The sequence below is a fragment of the Budorcas taxicolor genome, chromosome 13, assembly GCF_023091745.1.
Source record: "Budorcas taxicolor isolate Tak-1 chromosome 13, Takin1.1, whole genome shotgun sequence".
NCBI classification, from domain to species: Eukaryota; Metazoa; Chordata; class Mammalia; order Artiodactyla; family Bovidae; genus Budorcas; species Budorcas taxicolor.
In genome coordinates, this window is record NC_068922.1 from 72,709,933 (window position 1) to 72,728,168 (window position 18,236).

The window sequence follows — 18,236 nt, forward strand, 5'->3', positions numbered from 1 at the left end:
GGCAAGGTGGGGAAGCGGGGATCATTTCTGGTCATTGTCATGCCCCTCTTTGCCACCCCGACCCCCTCACCCTGCCTCACTGTTGCCCAGACTTCTGCCATGGGAACAAAGCTGAGATAAGAAGTTCCCGTGGGGTGGGGTGGGGTAGCTGTGATTTTTAACGGTAGCCAATCTTCTGGGCCAGAGGCCAATTGTCGGCCCCAAATCAACCTCCCTGGAGGAGAAATCCATGCCACTTTAATAATTTTATTGCCACGCAGGAGACACAAAGAGAATTTACTTTTCTGACTTTAAACTGAGGCCACCACGTTGGAAAAATCTTTATTTTCACTACCTGAGTTGTGATCCTAAAACGTAAGATCTCATGGACTCAAAGAGGGTTGGAGGGCAAGCACGGACCCTGTAATTCCTCCACTGAGACAACCTCTTCTCTGGGTGTCTCTCAGTAGCTTCCGGAACCCACACGGCTCTCCTGAGGGTGGACAAGTGGGAGCAGAGCCTTGGAGGTGGACGCTCCTCGGTTTCTTGTGATGACCAAGCCAATTACTTTTGCCAAATTGCTCTTGATTTGCCTTGATTGTGATGAAGTGAGAAATTCACATTGAGCAGTTCTGAGAGTGGGCTGGCATCCCGCCAGACTGATCAACATCTTCCCATGGCGGATGTCATCGGGTCCTGTGCTGTCCCCGGAGCCCCTGTCACCGCCACCCAACGGGGCAAAGAAGCAAAAAAGATTTCTTACTCTTGTGCATTTTAACAAAAGTTTATAAAAAGAAATAAATGGCGCCTATATTTTCTAAGTCCTTGGATGAGTGTCTTCCTTTCAGGTGTTAGAAATAAGAATGAGAATATTCAGATAGTTCTTTTCTATATGCAGAATGCTTTCATATCTGTTATGGTTTTTTCATCTTCTCAAGGTAAGCAGGGTAGACATGATTACCTCTTGCTTTATCAATGAGGTAAATGAGGCTCAGGGGAAGCAATTTTCCTTGAGGGGTGGAAGCTGGAATCCAGTGTCTTGATTCCGACGGCTCAGTATGTAGAGAGAATAGGGGAGGGGTAAGGGAGGAGGTGATGGCAAGAAGTTTCCAGGGTCTGTCACTGACCATCAGGCTCTAAGATGGAGCCCTGTTCTGGGTCACTTCCAGGGACCTGGGTCAACCTGCCAGCAATGAGGAACAAGCAGGCATAGGAAATCTCATAAAAGTAAGCATTGTTATCAAAAAAGAATCAAAGTATTTAAAATAGATAAGAAGGCCCTACCATATAGCACAGGAAACGCAACTCGATATTCTGTAATAGCCTAAATGGGAAATTCAGTTCAGTTCAGTTGCCCAGTCGTGTCCAACTCTTTGTGACCCATGGACTGCAGCACACCAGGCCTCCCTGTCCAACTCCCAGAGTTCACTCAAACTCACTTCTATTGACTTGGTGATGCCATCCAACCATCTCATCCTCTGTTGTCCCCTTCTCCTTCTGCCTTCAATCTTTCCCAGCAGCAGGGTCTTTTCAAATGAGTCAGTTCTTCGCATCAGGTGGCCAAAGTATTGGAGTTTCAGCTTCAACATCGGTCCTTCCAATGAATATTCAGAACTGATCTTTAGGATGGACTGGTTGGATCTCCTTGCAGTCCAAGGGACTCGCAAGAGTCTTCTCCAACACCACAGTTCAAAAGCATCATTATTCAGTGCTCAGTTTTCTTCATAGTCCAACTCTCACATCCATACATGACTACTGGAAAAACCATAGCCTTGACTAGATGGACCTTTGTTGGCAAAGTAATGTCTCTGCTTTTTAATATGCTGTCTAGGTTTGTCATAACTTTCCTTCCAAAGAGTAAGCGTCTTTTAATTTCATGGCTGCAGTCACCATCTGCAGTGATTTTGGAGCCCAAAAAAATAAAGTCTGACACTGTTTCCACTGTTTCCCTATTTATTTGCCATGAAGTGATTGATGGGACTGGGTGCCATGATCTTACGTTTCTAAATGTTGAGCTTTAGCCAACTTTTTCACTCTCTTCTTTCACTTTCATCAAGAGGCTCTTTAGTTTTTGTTCACTTTCTGCCATAAGGGTGGTGTGATCTGCATACCTGAGGTTATTGATATTTCTCCCGGCAATCTTGATTCCAGCTTATGCTTCTTCCAGCCCAGGGTTTCTCATGATGTACTCTGCATATAAGTTAAATAAGTAGGGTGACAATACACAGCCTTGATATACTCCTTTTCCTATTTAGAACCAGTCTGTTGTTCCATGTCCATTTCTAACTGTTGCTTCCTGACCTGCATATAGGTTTCTCAAGAGCCAGGTCAGGTGGTCTGGGATTCCCATCTCTTTCAGAATTTTCCACAGTTTATTGTGATCCACACAGTCAAAGGCTTTGGCATAGTCAATAAAGCAGAAATAGATGTTTTTCTGGAACTCTCTTGCTTTTTCCATGATCCAGCAGATGTTGGCAATTTGATCTCTGGTTCCTCTGCCTTTGCTAAACCCAGCTTGAACATCTGGAAGTTCACAGTATGGAACATCTGGTATTCACGTATTGCTGAAGCCTGGCTTTGAGAATTTTGAGCATTACTTCACTAGCGTGTGAGATGAGTGCAATTGTGCGGCAGTTTGAGCATTCTTTGGCATTTTCTTTGGGACCTAAGTGGGAAAAGAACTTCAAAAAGAATAGGTATATGTTAAGCTCAATCACTTTGCTGTACACCTGAGGCTAAGGCAACATTGTCAATCAACTGTACTCCAATATAAAACTTGGAATTCCCAGCCAGGTCTGAACCTACTTTGTCCCTGGATAACCCAGGAGGCTGGGCTTGCACCTTGGCCACCACAACCTTGCTTTGCTCAGCGGTGCGCTGGAGCTGGCCTGGGAGATTTGATTTTTTAGCTGCTCTTTCCAACTCTGTGTTGGGCAATGCCACATGGATAGCAATTGTGGAAGCATTTACATCACAAAAAATGGCAAACATTGCAATTCAGGGCGTTTCCTGGCCGGCCAATTGTCCACCATTCACCAGCACAACACAGCATTCAGTGATGGTGGGATGGAGGCTTGCTGATAGCTGGGCAGCGGATGCCTAGGTGTGGTCAAGGGTGACAGTAGAGCAGGGTGATGGTAGAGCAGGGTGACTCTTTCTGTTTCACAAAGGGAGGGGACCAAAGCTCTGACCTGGAAGTCACATATCTCAGTGATTGACTTTCAGGTCACTCCTCTCTGAGCCTCATCTGTAAAAAGGAAATGATCCCTCCCTCCAGGGGTGTTGTCAGGATTGAACTGAATGAGATCACAGCAGCTACAACAGCTGCCGTGTATATAAGGTGTACAGAGTGCCCGCTCAGGGGGGGCTTTGTGAGTGTAGACTCTTCACTTAGCTCCTGTCTAGTGAGAAGCTAACCACAGAGTTCTCCAGCTTCAAAAGCACCCTTTCACTGCAGCCTGACCAGAGCCACTCCTACCATCCCCTGGGCCTTTCCTCCACTCACGAGCACCAGGAAGTAATCTCTCTAATGTTGCATCAGAAACCTCATCCATGCCGCTGCCAGCATGGATGCGGGGGTGGGGGACAGAGCAGGCTATTGCAGTCCTAGAGCGTGCTTAATAAATCCATATCAAAACCATAAACCCTGGGCTGCCATAAATTCCTCTGGCCTTGGCTCCTCCAACCTCATCAGCCCTTTGCCCCCGTTAATCTCAAATCTCCACCTGGGCAGCCCGAGCTGCAAGCTTGGTTTCCATTTTTGTTGCAAAACATCAGCTCAGGTGGCAAACACCACATCCCATGATCACCATTTTAGACGTGATGAAACTGAGGTTCAGAGAGGTGAAGGAACTTGTCCCAGGCACGAAGCCAGAGAGCAGTTGAGCCAGGACTCAAACCCAGCCTTCAACCAACCCACGTGGCCCCCCAAGAATTGGGAATTCACCTACCCGCAACAGAGGCTCCTTCCCCAGCCATGACACTGGGTGCTTTGATCTCTTTATCCCAGATGGAATCCCTCAATAAATGGGAAGAAGTGGGAGGGACTCTGGGTGATGGGTTGTGTGACCATCCAAAGGAATGTCCATGCAATCACCCCAAACTGGTGGGACCACCCTACTTCCTCTTCTGTGGAACCCAGATCACCTTTGTCCTACACTTCTTGGATTAGTGTGTCATCTGTAAATTCCAAGGCAAGACCCAAGAGACCTGTCTTACAGGATTCTCTGCCACTATCTAATGATGGAGAAGCTACAACCGTATCCTCTTTCAAGACCCACATTTATTGACCACTTTCTCTCTGCCAAACATTGTTGGGCATACGTTCATCCCCATGACAACATCCTGAGTCAGGTGTTCCTATTGTTCTATTTTACAAATGAGGATGGCATATGTCCATGGTTCAGAGCTGGCCCAATGCCGAGATTCAAACGTCCATTGTCTGACTCCAGGGACCACCATGATGGGACCTGGGAGGAAGCCGATGAGTCAGTCACTGTATGCCGAGCACAGAAGCAGTGTGAACGGATAAAAGTTCATTATTTGGCAAATACTGAGGGGCAGAGCCTTGTGCCAATGCATCCTGGGGTTTATGGAGGGGTAGAACCATGAGGTGCCTCCCTCTTAGTTTACAATTTTCTCTTATAGAAGGGAAAATTACAAGCAGGGACTTCTCGGGTGGTCCGGTGGTTAAGAAACCACCTGCCAACACAGGGACACGGGCTCCATCCCTGATGTGGGAAGACCCGGCATGAACAGAGCATGCTTGCCATACACCACAACCGCCAAGCCCATGCGCCCAAAGCCTGAGCAGCGCAACGAAGAGTAGCGTCCTCTCGCGGCAGCTAGAGAAAGCGCGAGCACAGCAAAGAAGACCCCGTGCAGCAAAAACCAGTCAACAATTTTTTTTAAAAAATTACAAGCAGTTGAATATTAAGAGACAAAAGAGAGTGACAGCAGGCGAGATGGTCCTTTGAATGGGGGGAGGACGGCAGTCTGGGAAAGTCTCATTTGCTGGAAGATTTAGAGGCAGGGGTGAGACAGAGAAAAGATGGGTGTGTGTTCACAGAAAAGGAGAGAGACGGGGCAGCGAGTTTTGGCAGGCAGCCCGTGGATGGGAGGAAGGATGGAGACCAGTGTTTCCCAGCCTGCAGTCACTGTACTCGTCACATCCCCTCCACACCCGAGTACCACTGCACCTTGCTTACTTACCATTTTTCTTTATTTTTTTAAATAAGGTAGTCTGATTTTATTTAATTAATGATTTTTTGGCCACACCGCGAAGCCGGGAGGATCCTACTTCCCGACTAGGGATTGAACCCCAGTCCTCGGCAGTGAAAGCTCAGAGTCCTAACCACTGGAGTGTCAGGGAATTCCCCCTGTTTTTTCTTTCAGTCAACTCACAAGCATTGTCTTTACGTTGATCACTGATGTAAATGGAAAACCAGTATCACTTTGCCATGTAGATAGACGATGATTGCAAAATTAGAGCAAAAAGAAAGTGATTTATTTTCAAGGTGGAGCCAGAGAGGATCACCCAGGGAAAGTTCTGCACTTTCCTCTTCAAATGGGGAACTGACAAATATCTAGAGAGATGTGCTAGCCAAACGTTCTCTGTAAAGTTTTTGAAAGGAAGGAAGACTTGTAAAGAGACAGGCTTTGGTGGCAATGGGATTGAATGCCATCTCTGTGTAACCCTGAAGTCATTCAGCATGCCCACTTAAGTCTTCAATCCACACCTGGAAGCAAGCCACGTTGGATGGTCTGGGCCAGGGGTGGGGGCCTCAAACACTGGAAAACTGGAATTTCTTTGGGAGAAATAGAAAAATCACTGGAGATAGGAGACTGGGGAAAGGTTGTGGCCAGATCTGTGTTTTTTAAGGGATCACTCTGGCAGCTTTGTCAAGGATGGATTTGATGGGGTGCAGCTGTAAGCAAGCAGACCAGTGAAGATGCTCGGGTGCTGGACCAGGTGAGAGATGGTGAAGCTGGTACCATATGGAGGCAAGAGATGTAGAGGAAGGGACCAATCCAAAAGAAATGTTGATTCATTCATTCACTCAACAAATATGTAGTGAGTGCCCATTATGTGCTGGGTCGCTGTCTAGGCACCAGGTACACAGGTGGGCAAGACAGATAAAGTCCCTGACTTCATGAGATTTACCTCCTAGAGGGAACAGACAGTACTTGAGTGAATACATTTAAAAAGGTAATTTGAGGGACTTCCCTTGTGGTCCTGTGGCTAAGACTCTTTGCTTCCAATGCAGGGGGCCCAGGTTCAATCCCTGGTCAGGGAACTAGATCCCACATACTACAACTTAGAGTTCATATGCTGCAACCAAGACCCAGAACAGCGAAATACATAAATAATTTTTTAAATAGAAAAATGCAATTACTCTTTTAAAAAGATAATTTGAAATAGTCAAGAGCTGTCAGACAGTCCAACAGTCAAGTTCTTTGAAAGTAAAACAAGGTATTGTGAATGAGTGAACAGGAAATAAAAAGGGTTCAGTTGAAAGTACTGAGGATGCGATGACATCATGTTAGGGGTCAGGGAGAGCCTCCCCAAAGAGGCGAATCTGGGCTGAGATCTGGAGGCTGAGGAGGGGCTAGGGGAAAGGAATGCCAGGTAGCCGCAAGTGTAAAAGCCCGGCAGCAGGAGCCAGCTGAGCATCTTAGAGGCTGAGCACCGTGGTCCATGTGCCTGGAGCAGTTGCTGCTGCTGCTGCTAAGTCGCTTCAGTCGTGTCTGACTCTGTGTGACCCCATAGACGGCAGCCCACCAGGCTCCCCCGTCCCTGGGATTCTCCAGGCAAGAACACTGGAGTGAGTTGCCATTTCCTTCTCCAATGCATGAAAGTGAAAAGTGAAAGTGAAGTCGCTCAGTCGTGTCCGACTCTTAGCGACCCCATGGACTGCCGCCTACCAGGCTTCTCCGTCCATGGGATTTTCCAGGTAAGAGCACTGGAGTGGGTTGCCATTGCCTTCTCCGGTCTGGAAAAGAGTGGGAGGCAATGGAGTCTGAGAGGTGGGCAGGACCAGGTGGGGCCATGAGAATGAAAACTCTCAGACGTTTTCCAATAGGGAAGTGATGTGATCTGATGCTTCCCTGGTGGCTCAGAGGTTAAAGTGTCCGCCTCTGATGCGGGAGACCCGGGTTCGATCCACTGGGCTGGGAAGATCCCCTGGAGAAGGAAATGGTAACCCACTCCAGTATTCTTGCCTAGAGAATCCCATGGACAGAGAAGCCTGGTTGGCTACATAGGTCCATGGGGTCGCAAAGAGTCGGACACGACTGAGCAACTTCACTTTCACTTTCACGTTCTTAAAAGATCACTCTCTGCTGTGTAGCGCACAGACTCCAAGGAACAAGAATGGAAGCAGAAAAGCCCAGCGGTGGTCTGTGCGGTGGTTCAGGGGAGAGACAATGACAGCTTGGATAGGCTGATGGGGTAGGCAAAATTCTAAGGTGATTCCCGCCCCCTGGTCTCTGCGCACTTTCTCTATACTTCTCAATCAGACACAAATCTAGGAGCTGCCGTGAAGGGATTCTGCAGACGTAATGAAGGTCCCAAGCCAGTGACTTTATGATGTATAGATTATCCTTGTTGGGCCTTCCCTAATCAGGCAAACACTTGGGGTTAGGAGGTCCTGGGGAGCTCTTTCTGGCAAATAAAATTAGAAGCAGGAGAGGGATTTGATGTGAGGGCAAAAGCTCTTGGGGCAGACACTGTGGTTGCCAGGGGCTAGGGCTGGCTTGGGGGTTTAAATACAAAGGAGTATAGGGGCAGGGTCTTGGGGTGATAGAAATGTTCTGTATCTTGACTGTGGTGGGGGTTACATCACTATATACAGTCACCAAAACTTGCAGAGCCATGCACGAAAAGAAGTCAGATTTAGAATATGGAAATTAATACCTTAGTTTTTTTAAAACGAAAGAAAAAAAGCCAGAGTTGCTTGAACTCGTTTAAAAGAGGATGTATAGGTGGCAGAGCGTTGTAGGGGTGACTGTAGTCTGGGTCCCTCCACCATCCTGGTCAGAAAGAGGAAAAGGAGGACTTCCCCAGTGGTCCAGTGGGTAAGATTTAGCCTTCCAATGCAGGGAATATGGGTTTGATCCCTAGTCAGGGAGCTAAGATTCTACCTGTCTTGCAGCCCCAAACCAAAACATAAAGCAAAAGTAGTATTGTAACAAATTCAATACTTTTAAAAAAAAAAAAAAAAGAAAAAAAGAAGGAGGAAAAGGGACCAAGGACCGGTGAGACAGATGTCGATGGAGAGGGAAAGCAATTCAGGCAATGTTGGTTGCGGGCCTCCTGTATGCTGAGGGTGCTGCCTTACTCCCTGTCTCACGTGGCTGGCTCAGTGGGCTGGGAGGCAGGTTCAGTGAACTGAACTTGATTTACAGATGAGAGTAAGTGACTTGCCCTGGGTCCACACAGACCATCACAGCGGTACGCCTTGCACTGTCTTCTCTGTTTGTCGAATGAATGAACGAATGAATGAATGCCACTGTGCTCCAGGTGCTGAGGTGTCACCAGCAAGTTCAAACGGAGGATATGAGAACACAGTGTTTTTAGAGAAGTCGGGGCCATAAAACCTGTTCCATTTCCCCGACTTGTGCAACCCTGGCCCCTCCCCCTGTGGCTCTGAAATTGCTCCCCGGCCTTGAGAAGGGCTCCCTGAGCTTATCTCAGGGGAGAGTGAAACTGTTAAAGGCCTTTATGGCTTTGAGATCACGTCTGGCAGCAGCAGCGATTGTCGCCATAAACCTGAGCAGCCGTGCTAGGGCGATGGCCTGGGCAGGAGAGTCAGGGAACAGTTGAGAGCTGCCCAGAGATGGCTTCTGCAGAGCTGGTCCCATGCTTTCCACCCTTCATCCTTGCAGAAACCCAACAGGCAGCAGTGGCTGTGATTTTTTTTTTTTTCAAATTCTTCAATGCACCTTTTTTTTCACATGACATCTCTGAGGTTAGGATATGTCTTTAAATCAGTCATATCTGACAATCACGCTGGTCAAATCAGGTGGCAGTCATACCTGGTTGGTTCTGATCGTCATTTCTGGTGGCCTGACTGGTCCACTGCCCCCTCTGTGTATTCCTCACAAACTACTGATTTAAGGACCATTTGAGTCCTGGTTGCTTCCTGAAAACCTTCCACTGACATCTTCCAATAAGAGCAAGAGAGCCCCAGGGTCAAACCTGCAGAATTGGACTAAACAGGTTGGAAGAAAGTCCTGAAGACCATAGTGGAGCATTCTTTCAAGGAGTGATGGGTGATCAAATCTTTCAACAGTGATAGAGGACAAAACTTCATGAAAAAATATGGACAAAGAAGATGTGCAGAAAAGCTATCTAGATGAGCTGGATGCTGACTGGGAAGAAGTTTTAGGAGTTCTTAACTAATTTATTTCACTTAGATTCTCCTTTATATTTATGTGCGAGGGTGTTGTATGCTTTTAAAGATAACATCTAAATAAGTCTCAGAGCTCTTTAATAAAAATAAAATAAAAATTCTAAGTGATGAGAAAGCATAATGTCATAACTTACTTGTCAGTGTGTTTTCTTTCATAATAGTACACAAAATGCTAGGGTCCCTTACAACCTTAAAACATCTTAGGTTGGACTCTACCCATTTCACAGGTGAGAAAACTAGGGATAAAAGAGGTTATGGTTTAAATAAGGGAGGCGGGGAGTGGTTCTCTCTGATAAACAGATCCTGTGCTCTGTCTAATATCCAAAGCTGACTTGTACATGGACACTGATTTCCCATCTCCCTCTACAGTCTCGCCCACCGGCAAAGTCTGCCATCCCTAAGGGGATCTGGGAGGCAGCAAGCTTCCTTGTTGTTCAGAATTTAATCAGGAGAGGGCTTGCCAGAAGCCTTTTGCCCAATGGACCAATGGCCTTTTTTACCCATCACCCAAGTCAGCAACCTCAGCCTGGCCAAGCCCACCCCAGTCTGGGCCAATACGCGTCCTTTGGGCTCAGGCGAGAACTATGGCACATGTGTGCAGCACAACCCCACCCTTAATCGCCTGTCTTGCCCCAAGCAGACCGGACTCTCACTTATTTTACCGATGAGGAAACTGAGGTCCAGAGGGTTTGCCTGATTCTCTCATGGTCACAGGTAAGTCCGTGTCAGGAAAAGTCTGGAATCCAGGACTCAAAACTGAATGGCCTTTCCAACTTCACCGATGTCCTACATCCAGAAGAAGCAAGCTGGGATGAGAGATCAGAGACCCCAAGCAGGTCGAGGGAGAGGACTTTCTGGCCAGAGTGATGCTGAGCCCTGAGCACGTAGTTAGTGAAATACACTGAAGGTCTTTACCTGGATCTTCTAAGACCCACAAGTTCTGGGACCGCTGTGCTTACAGGGGCAGTAGAGGCGCTGTCTTATTCAGAGGATGGGGCCAAATTATACTTGTCATCTTCCCATTCACATCAGATCCAACCTCTCCCTCTTAAAACCCTCCAATGGCTTCCCATTATTCCTAGAACCAAATCCAACACTCTCACTAGGGCCCCAACATCCTACATAAAGTGGCTCCTGACTGTTTATCTGAGATCCTCTCCTATCACCCTGCCCCTTGTTCACTCTGTTCCAACCCCTTGGCCTCCCCTTTGTTCCTCAAAACACCAAAACTGTTCTCATCTCATAGCTTCACAGCCTTTACCCTGATGTTCCATTTTTCTGGAACATTCTCTCAACTCTCCTCCTGGCCAGGTCCTTTTAACCATTCAGGTCTCTGCTTAAATGTTGCCTTTTGGAGTGGCCTTCTCTGACCAAGTTAGCTAAATTGACGAAGCATTGCAGGCCAGATGGTCTCTGTTGCAACTACTTAAATCTGCTGGTACAGAATGAAGGCAGCCATAAACAGTATGAAGGTGAATGGGCATGGCTGAGTTCCAATAAAACTTTATTGACAAAAGTCGGCAGCAGGTCAGATTGGGCCAGTGACCATAGTTTGCTGACCCTTGCTCTAACTTATCATCTTGTTTGATTTTTGTCATTGTGCTTACCTCGATCTGAAATTATTCCTTTGTATAACGATTTGTCTTCCTCTATTCTTTCCGCCCAAACTGTCAACTCTAGTCTGCTGTCAGTCTTGTTCAACACTGCTGTGGAAGCGAGTCTCCAAAATGGCCCCCAACGAGCCCCACTTCCTGGTATGCACACTGTTGTGTTGTTCTCTCCCAGACTGAATAGGACTGTCCTGTGTAAGCATATTGCGAAAATTTAAAAGTGTGACTTTGAAGGCGAGGTTATAAGAGACGTGGTGGTCTTCATTTTGCCATCTTGGATGACATGCTCTGAGGAAGCCAGCCGCCATGTTGTAAGGAAGCTCAAGCAGCCTTGCGGTGGGGTCCACATGGAGAGGAGCTGAGGCCTCTTGTCAGCTGCCAGCCATGTGAGTGCACCATCTCAGAAGTGGATCTTCCAGCCACGGTCAAGCCCTGGCTGCCAATTTGATTGCAACCTCATGAAAGACCCAGACCATCGAGGTAAGCCACTCCTGAAGCCCTATCATGCAAAAATTTTGATGTCAAAAATGTTTGCTGTTTCAAACTAGGATAATTTATTATACAGCCATAGATTAAAAAAAAAAAAAAAAAAAAGTTGCCCAGCACAACGATTGGCTTAGTAAGCATTGATTAATTAAAAAGTGAAAGTGAAAGTGAAGTTGCTCAGTCATGTCCAACTCTTAGCAACCCCATGGACTGCAGCTTACCAGGCTCCTCCGTCCATGGGATTTTCCAGGCAAGAGTACTGGAGTGGAATGCCATTGCCTTCTCCGTTACAGCCATAGCTCTAGGCTATTTTCAGAAGATATCCCCAGAACCAAAGAAATTCAGATATTTCATATGATAATGTAATGCTTATTTCTTTTCAGATTACTGTTTACCCCCAAATTGTGAAATGTGTATTTTTAAAAACAATAATCTTCCTCTATAATCACAATGTAAAACAAGCAGAATACCCATTGTCATTACAGAAACTATGATTGTATACTTTAAATATTTGGATACCTTTTTAATGACTATCTTAAACCAACTTTTAATTTCTATATACCAAGCGTATACACTTATTAGTTGAAAAATACATTGGTTCTACCTACCTACTACTTTTAAAACACAGCATGATAATTTGTGTCTTTTTCTGCCATATTCCAAGTCACATTATTTTACCGATGGAGTTACAGAATTAACAGTATTTTAAATTACGTTTATAACTGCAGAGACCCTAAGTGCTAAACCTAGTGGAGTTTGTCACCAGAGAATTGGCATTTTCTACAAATGTTAACAAAGCAATTACCAATGGCCTTTTTACATATTTTTTTCTTTAATAAGAAATAATATGCATGTAGAAAAGACCTACTTAAAGGTTTCATTTATATTCTTTTAAATCAAATCTTTATTTAATAACATATATGTTGTTGGAATGGTATACATTTTTGCAGTCCTTTATATTTTGTGGTAGTTTGAATTGAATCCCTTCTAAATAGCAAACTGTCTTTTGTTTTCTTCCTTTTTTTAAATTAGCAGATACCTGAAGTACTATATTTGCAGGGTTTGCACAGGCCCTTAACTGTCTACTACACTTTGATGAATAAAAAACTAGGTGCTTAAGAAATATTGTAGAAGAATATATTTAAATAAATATGTAAAAGGTATAAATGTAATATTATATAAACATGTAAGAATATAAACTCAATAATATAGAAGGGCACAATTAAGACTTTCCAAATTCACTAACAGAAGGCAATGGCAGCCCATTCCAGTACTCTTGCCTGGAAAACGTCATGGGCGGAGGAGCCTGGTAGGCTGCAGTCCGTGGGGTCGCTAATAGTCGGACAGGACTGAGCGACTTCACTTTCATGCATTGGAGAAGGAAATGGCAACCCACTCCAGTGTTGTTGCCTGGAGAGTCCCAGGGATGGGGAAGCCTGTTGGGCTGCCATCTATGGGGTCACACAGAGTCAGACACAACTGAAGTGACTTAGCAGTTAGCAAACTCACTAACAGTCCTTGGACAAGGTGCCTATGCAAGAATTCTTCCAATACTGAGTTGCTAAGCTTCTTGAATTCTGTTTGTGTGTTGCTAATATTCTGTGATTATATGACTTTAGGTTTATGTCTCACCAAGTCCACGATTCTGACTTTGTGATTCTCTGATTCTGACATAGTATGAATCATCTATCAATACATCTCATCCTCTCATCCTCAGTCTCCTCCTGAGATGGTTAGATGGCATCCCTGACTCAGTGAACATGAGTTTGAGAAGGCTCCAGAAGATAGTGAAGGACAGGGAAGCCTGGCATGCTTCAGTCCCTGGGGTCACAAAGAGCTGGATATGACTAAGAACAGAACAACATCAACACGTATTTTTGTTCAGAAACTCTTCTTTTCCAGGCACAATGTCAGGAGCTAGGGGCATGGCAGAGAAAAGATGATCCCTGTTCCTGCCTTCCCTCTTGAGCTCATGGGGACACAGGCAAGCACATAGGCATATATGACCCACAGTGAATTGTCACACAGGTAGGCGAGAACTGTGGGTGGGGGTGGACGTTCCAACTGTGGGTTGCAAGGAGGCACCAACCCAGCCTCCTTGGGAGGGCTGTGAGCAGAAATAGCTTCCCAGAGGAGCCAGGAAAAGAGAGAGAGTATTCAACCAGAGAAAGGGAGTGCTAGAGTACACTGTGTTCCAAGTGAGTGGAAGAGCAAGTGCAAAGGTCCAGGGGTTAGGGAGAGAGACAGTATGTGGCATATCTGGTAAGTTAAACCGAGGTTTGTACGAGTTGGTGCAGAGCTGGGGGTGGGGGTGTTGGAGAGAGGCAGAGTGGCAGGGGACTTATGGCCAGATGACAGACGATTTAGTAAACCATGTCAAGGAATTTGAACTTTATCCTGAGGGCAAAAGGGAGCCAATGAAGGGTTTTAAGAGAAAGAGTGACACAGTCTGCTTAGAGTTTAGAATAATGCCTCTGGCTGCTGCTTGTAGTTTTGAAAAGAAGAGAGACCAGGGAGGAGGCTGGAACAAGATGCCAGGTGAGAGAAGAAGAGGCCTGAATGCATGGGAAATGGGCCCTAGAGAGATGCTTAATCTGTGGTGCGGTGAACAGATGCGGGTGTGGACTGTACTGGTAACCTATGAACCCAGCCCTCCTGGACTTCTAAGGTTCTCTGACTCTGTGCTCAAAACTCCATACCTCTCCAACACAAAATGCCTGTTGGTATCACTATATATATTTACAATCCCTGACCTCACAGTGCCCTCCATCTCTCCTTTCCGAGCCTCCGTTTTCCTTGTTTGCAAAGTGGGGGGTCATCAAGACCTTCCTTGCAAAGTGGCCAGGAACTGAGGACTGGTGTGTGGTCAGCATCTAAAACAAGGCAGGTGGTCCATCTGTGGTAGGCAACTTGGCCCCATGTGCTGCAAATACAGGTATCGTCAGAAAAGAACTGAGTTTTATGGTGACAAGACAGATCAGAAAGAAAAAACAGAAGTAGGGAATAGCCCTGTTCTCGTCTGCTCCTGGTGACCTGGGTTGCTCTGGTTTCTGGGCTTCTGGCTGGGCAAATGGTGCCCAGACTTGTTTTCTTGCTTTCAGGTACCATCACGTATACCAGTTGGCCATCAGGTTCCCTATAACTGTAGCCTGATGGCCTTCCCAGTTCCTCCTTTTGATCTTAAACTCCCCTAAGAGCTTCGCACACCAGCTGGGGGTAGCCCGGCAGGGTCTAGTCTTTCCTGGGCAGCTCAGAGCCAGGCTAAGTGCCACCCAGTTGGTTGGAGCCAACCAGCTTCCAAGTCAGTCCGTGCTCAAGGCTATAGTACCGTAGGCACTCTCTTCTTAGACAAAGATTCTGTTGGCTCATTCAAGAACATGTCTTTGGAGACAGAAACCTCATTCATCTCACCAAAATGACAGTACGTGGGCCTGAGAGAGACCCAAGGCTCTTTCGTTACAATTTGCTTCTTGCCAGTGGTTCAGCTTTGAAAAAGTGAAAGTGTTAGTTGCTCAGTCTTGTCCGACTGTTTGCGATCCCATGGACCCATGGATCCCAGGCTCCTCTGTCCATGGGATTCTCCAGGCAAGGACACTGAACACGCTTGCCATTCCCTTCTCCAGGGGGGATCTTTCAAACCTAGGGATTGAACCTGGATCTCCTCCATTGCAGGCAGATTCTTTACTGTCTGAGCTACCAGGTTCAGCTGTAATTCCATTTAATTCACAAACCATCAGTTGAACTACACAACTGTGGGCAAACCCCACAGAGCTGACAGGACCCTTGGAGACCCTCCTTTCCTGGAAGAGGATATTGGAAGCTGAGAGCGAGGTGCCTAAAACTGCATGGTGTTTTGTGAAGGGTTGGGCTTGGAGTTCAGGGCCAGAGCTCTCCACCTGTTGTTTCTCTACACACAGCAGGGGCTCCACAAACATCAGTGAAATTAAGTCAAATTAGGAGTTTGTGACACACATCATATACTTTACTAACTGGTATTTGCACTGACTATTTCTAGAAGTGAGAGGAGCCTGGAGAGAAAGGTGGCCTCTGGGAGGTGAGTTGGGCAGCTGGGGTCAAGGGTGGGAGGAAGCTCTACTTTTAAATTTTATGCCTTTGTACCTTTCAAGTGTTTTAGAACAGAGTCAATCGATCAAACAAACAATCATGATTAAATAAACAATGAAGTGGGAGCCAGGCTCTTTTGTAACTCCATGCCTTTGTACATGCTGTTCCCTCTGGGTGAAATACCCTTTCCTGGTTTGCTCTACCTGGAAAACTCCTACGCAATTTACAAGACTGGACTCAAATGTCCAGTGTCTGAGGCCTGGTGCTGCTCCCTGAGATGGTTCCTATCTGTCCATCCAGCACCTCCACACACCCTCATCAGCTGTTTTGTGTACCAGGAGGCACCCATGCCTCCTGACTTCTCACTGGATTCCGCCAAAGAGAGCCATCAAGGGGAGATTAACAGGCAGGATGAGCAAGAAGCATGGATCTTTATGCCATGTAGCCCCTCATTTGACAGGGCCTGCATTTCTCCATGGCTTCACTTCCACAGTTCCAGCTACTTCCAGGAGCAGCAACACTGTTCCCTGTCTCATTCCTGTAGGTCTGGGGGTGAGATCAGTTCCCCACATTCTAGACCTTGGGTGCCTTACTGCTCCTTGAGGTTTCCCTTAGCCTGCCCACACCTCTGTAAACACGCCATTCATTAAATTTGCCTCAGTTGAGCCAGTGGTTCTCGACCTGGAGATCTTTCTTCTCAGGAGACATCTGGCAACATCTGAAGACATTTTCAGTTGCCATGCCTGGTTTTGAGGGTGCTGCTGGCATCAAGTGGGTGCAGGCCAGGGATGCTGCTAAACATCCCACAATGAACAAGGCAGCTCCTCTCCCCAACAGAGAATTATTCAGCCCCAAATGCTAATGGTGGGACTTCCCTGGTGGTTCAGTGGTGAAGAGTCCACCTGCCAACGGGTTGCATCACTGGTCTGGGAAGCTGGGTTCCGTCACTGGTCTGGGAAGATGGGTTCCGTCACTGGTCTGGGAAGACTTCACATGCTATGCAGCAATTAAGCACGTGTGCCATAACTACCGAAACCCATGCGCTCTAGAGAACACGTGCTCCGTAACAAGAGAAGCCACCACAATGAGAGGCCTGAGCACTGCAAAGAAGAGTAGCCTCCGCTTGCCCCTAGAGAAAGCTCACACACAGCAGTGAAGACCCAGTGCAGTCACAAATAGATAAGTATAAATAAATAAAATGGCTATGTTAATGGTTTTTTTTTAAAGTAAGAGCCCCAGTCTGTTATGTTACAGTGAGGGGGCACTGTCAGGCAGACCAAGGGTGACCAGTTGATCCTTTTTTGCCCAGGACTTTTCCACTTTTGAATTCCATGGACTATATAGTCCATGGGGTCACAAAGAGTCAGACATGACTGAGTGACTTTCACTTTCCAGTTTTAGCAGTGCAAGTCCTGATTGCTGAAAGCCCTTTCAGGTCTTGGGCAAACTAAGATGGTTTGTCACTTTAGCAGGCCAGATGATTGGTCAGCCCACAAAATTTAAAAATAATAAAAGGCTAAGATATGTTGAATATTTATTATGTGTCAGATGCTTGTCTAACATTGTTATAAGTATTAGTTCATTTAATCTTCATAAGAACCCAGTGAGGTAAATATTAATATCCCCCTTTGTACTGTGGCACAGAGAGGTACCACAATTACTGAGGTCACACATCTCCTGAGTAATAGAGCCAGGATTTGATTCCAAATCATCAGAATCATATTTATGATTATGGCCTTTGCTATACATTTGAATACAGTTGACCCTGAACAAAGTCCGGGTTACAGGCACCCATCCTTGGTGCAGTCAAAAATCTGTGTATAACTTAGATCAGCCCACCTTCCAAGTGGTTCCTTCATAGCAGTGGTTTCTCCAGTATCCACAGTTCTGCACCCATGGATTCAACCAACCATGGATTGTGGTTGGTTGAATCCGTGGGTTGAATACAATAATAGTATTGTAATATTTACTATTGAAAAATATCTGCATAAAGGCGGATCCACGCAGTTCAAATCCGTGTTGCTCAAGGGTCAGCTGTATATTTTAAAAGATCTTTTGAGTAATAATAATAATGATAGTGAGTTTACCAGGTGGCACTCGTGGTAAAGAATCTGCCTGCCCATGCAGGAGACGTTAGAGATGCGGATTCAATCCCTGGGTCAGGAAGATCCCCTGGAGGAGGGCCTGGCAACCCACTCCAATATCCTTGGCTGGATAATCCCAGGGACAGAGGCAGCCTGGCCGGCTAATGGTCCATAGGGTCTCAAAGAGTCAGACACGACTGAAGAAACAGCATGCACGCACGAAATAATGATAATAGCAATAATCATGAAATTTATTTTAAAACTTTTAAAAATAGTAATAATGATAATATATATGTGTGTGTGTGTATGTATGTGTATATATATATACATACACATATTTGGCTGCACCACCAAGAGACCTATGGGATCTTAGTTCCCTGACCAGGGATTGAACCTGTGCCCCCTACAGCAGAAGCGTAGTCTTAGCAGCTGAGTGCCAGGGAAGTCCTAAATTTTTTAAGCATTCAAGTATACCTCCAAATTCTAACGCAGTAGAGACAATTTATATTTTAACTTGAATGATCAGATTTGCCTGTTGTGTAGACCACAGAATAAAGCATGCTGGGGGCCACTTCCGCTAAATTAAAGCTGGAGTGGAA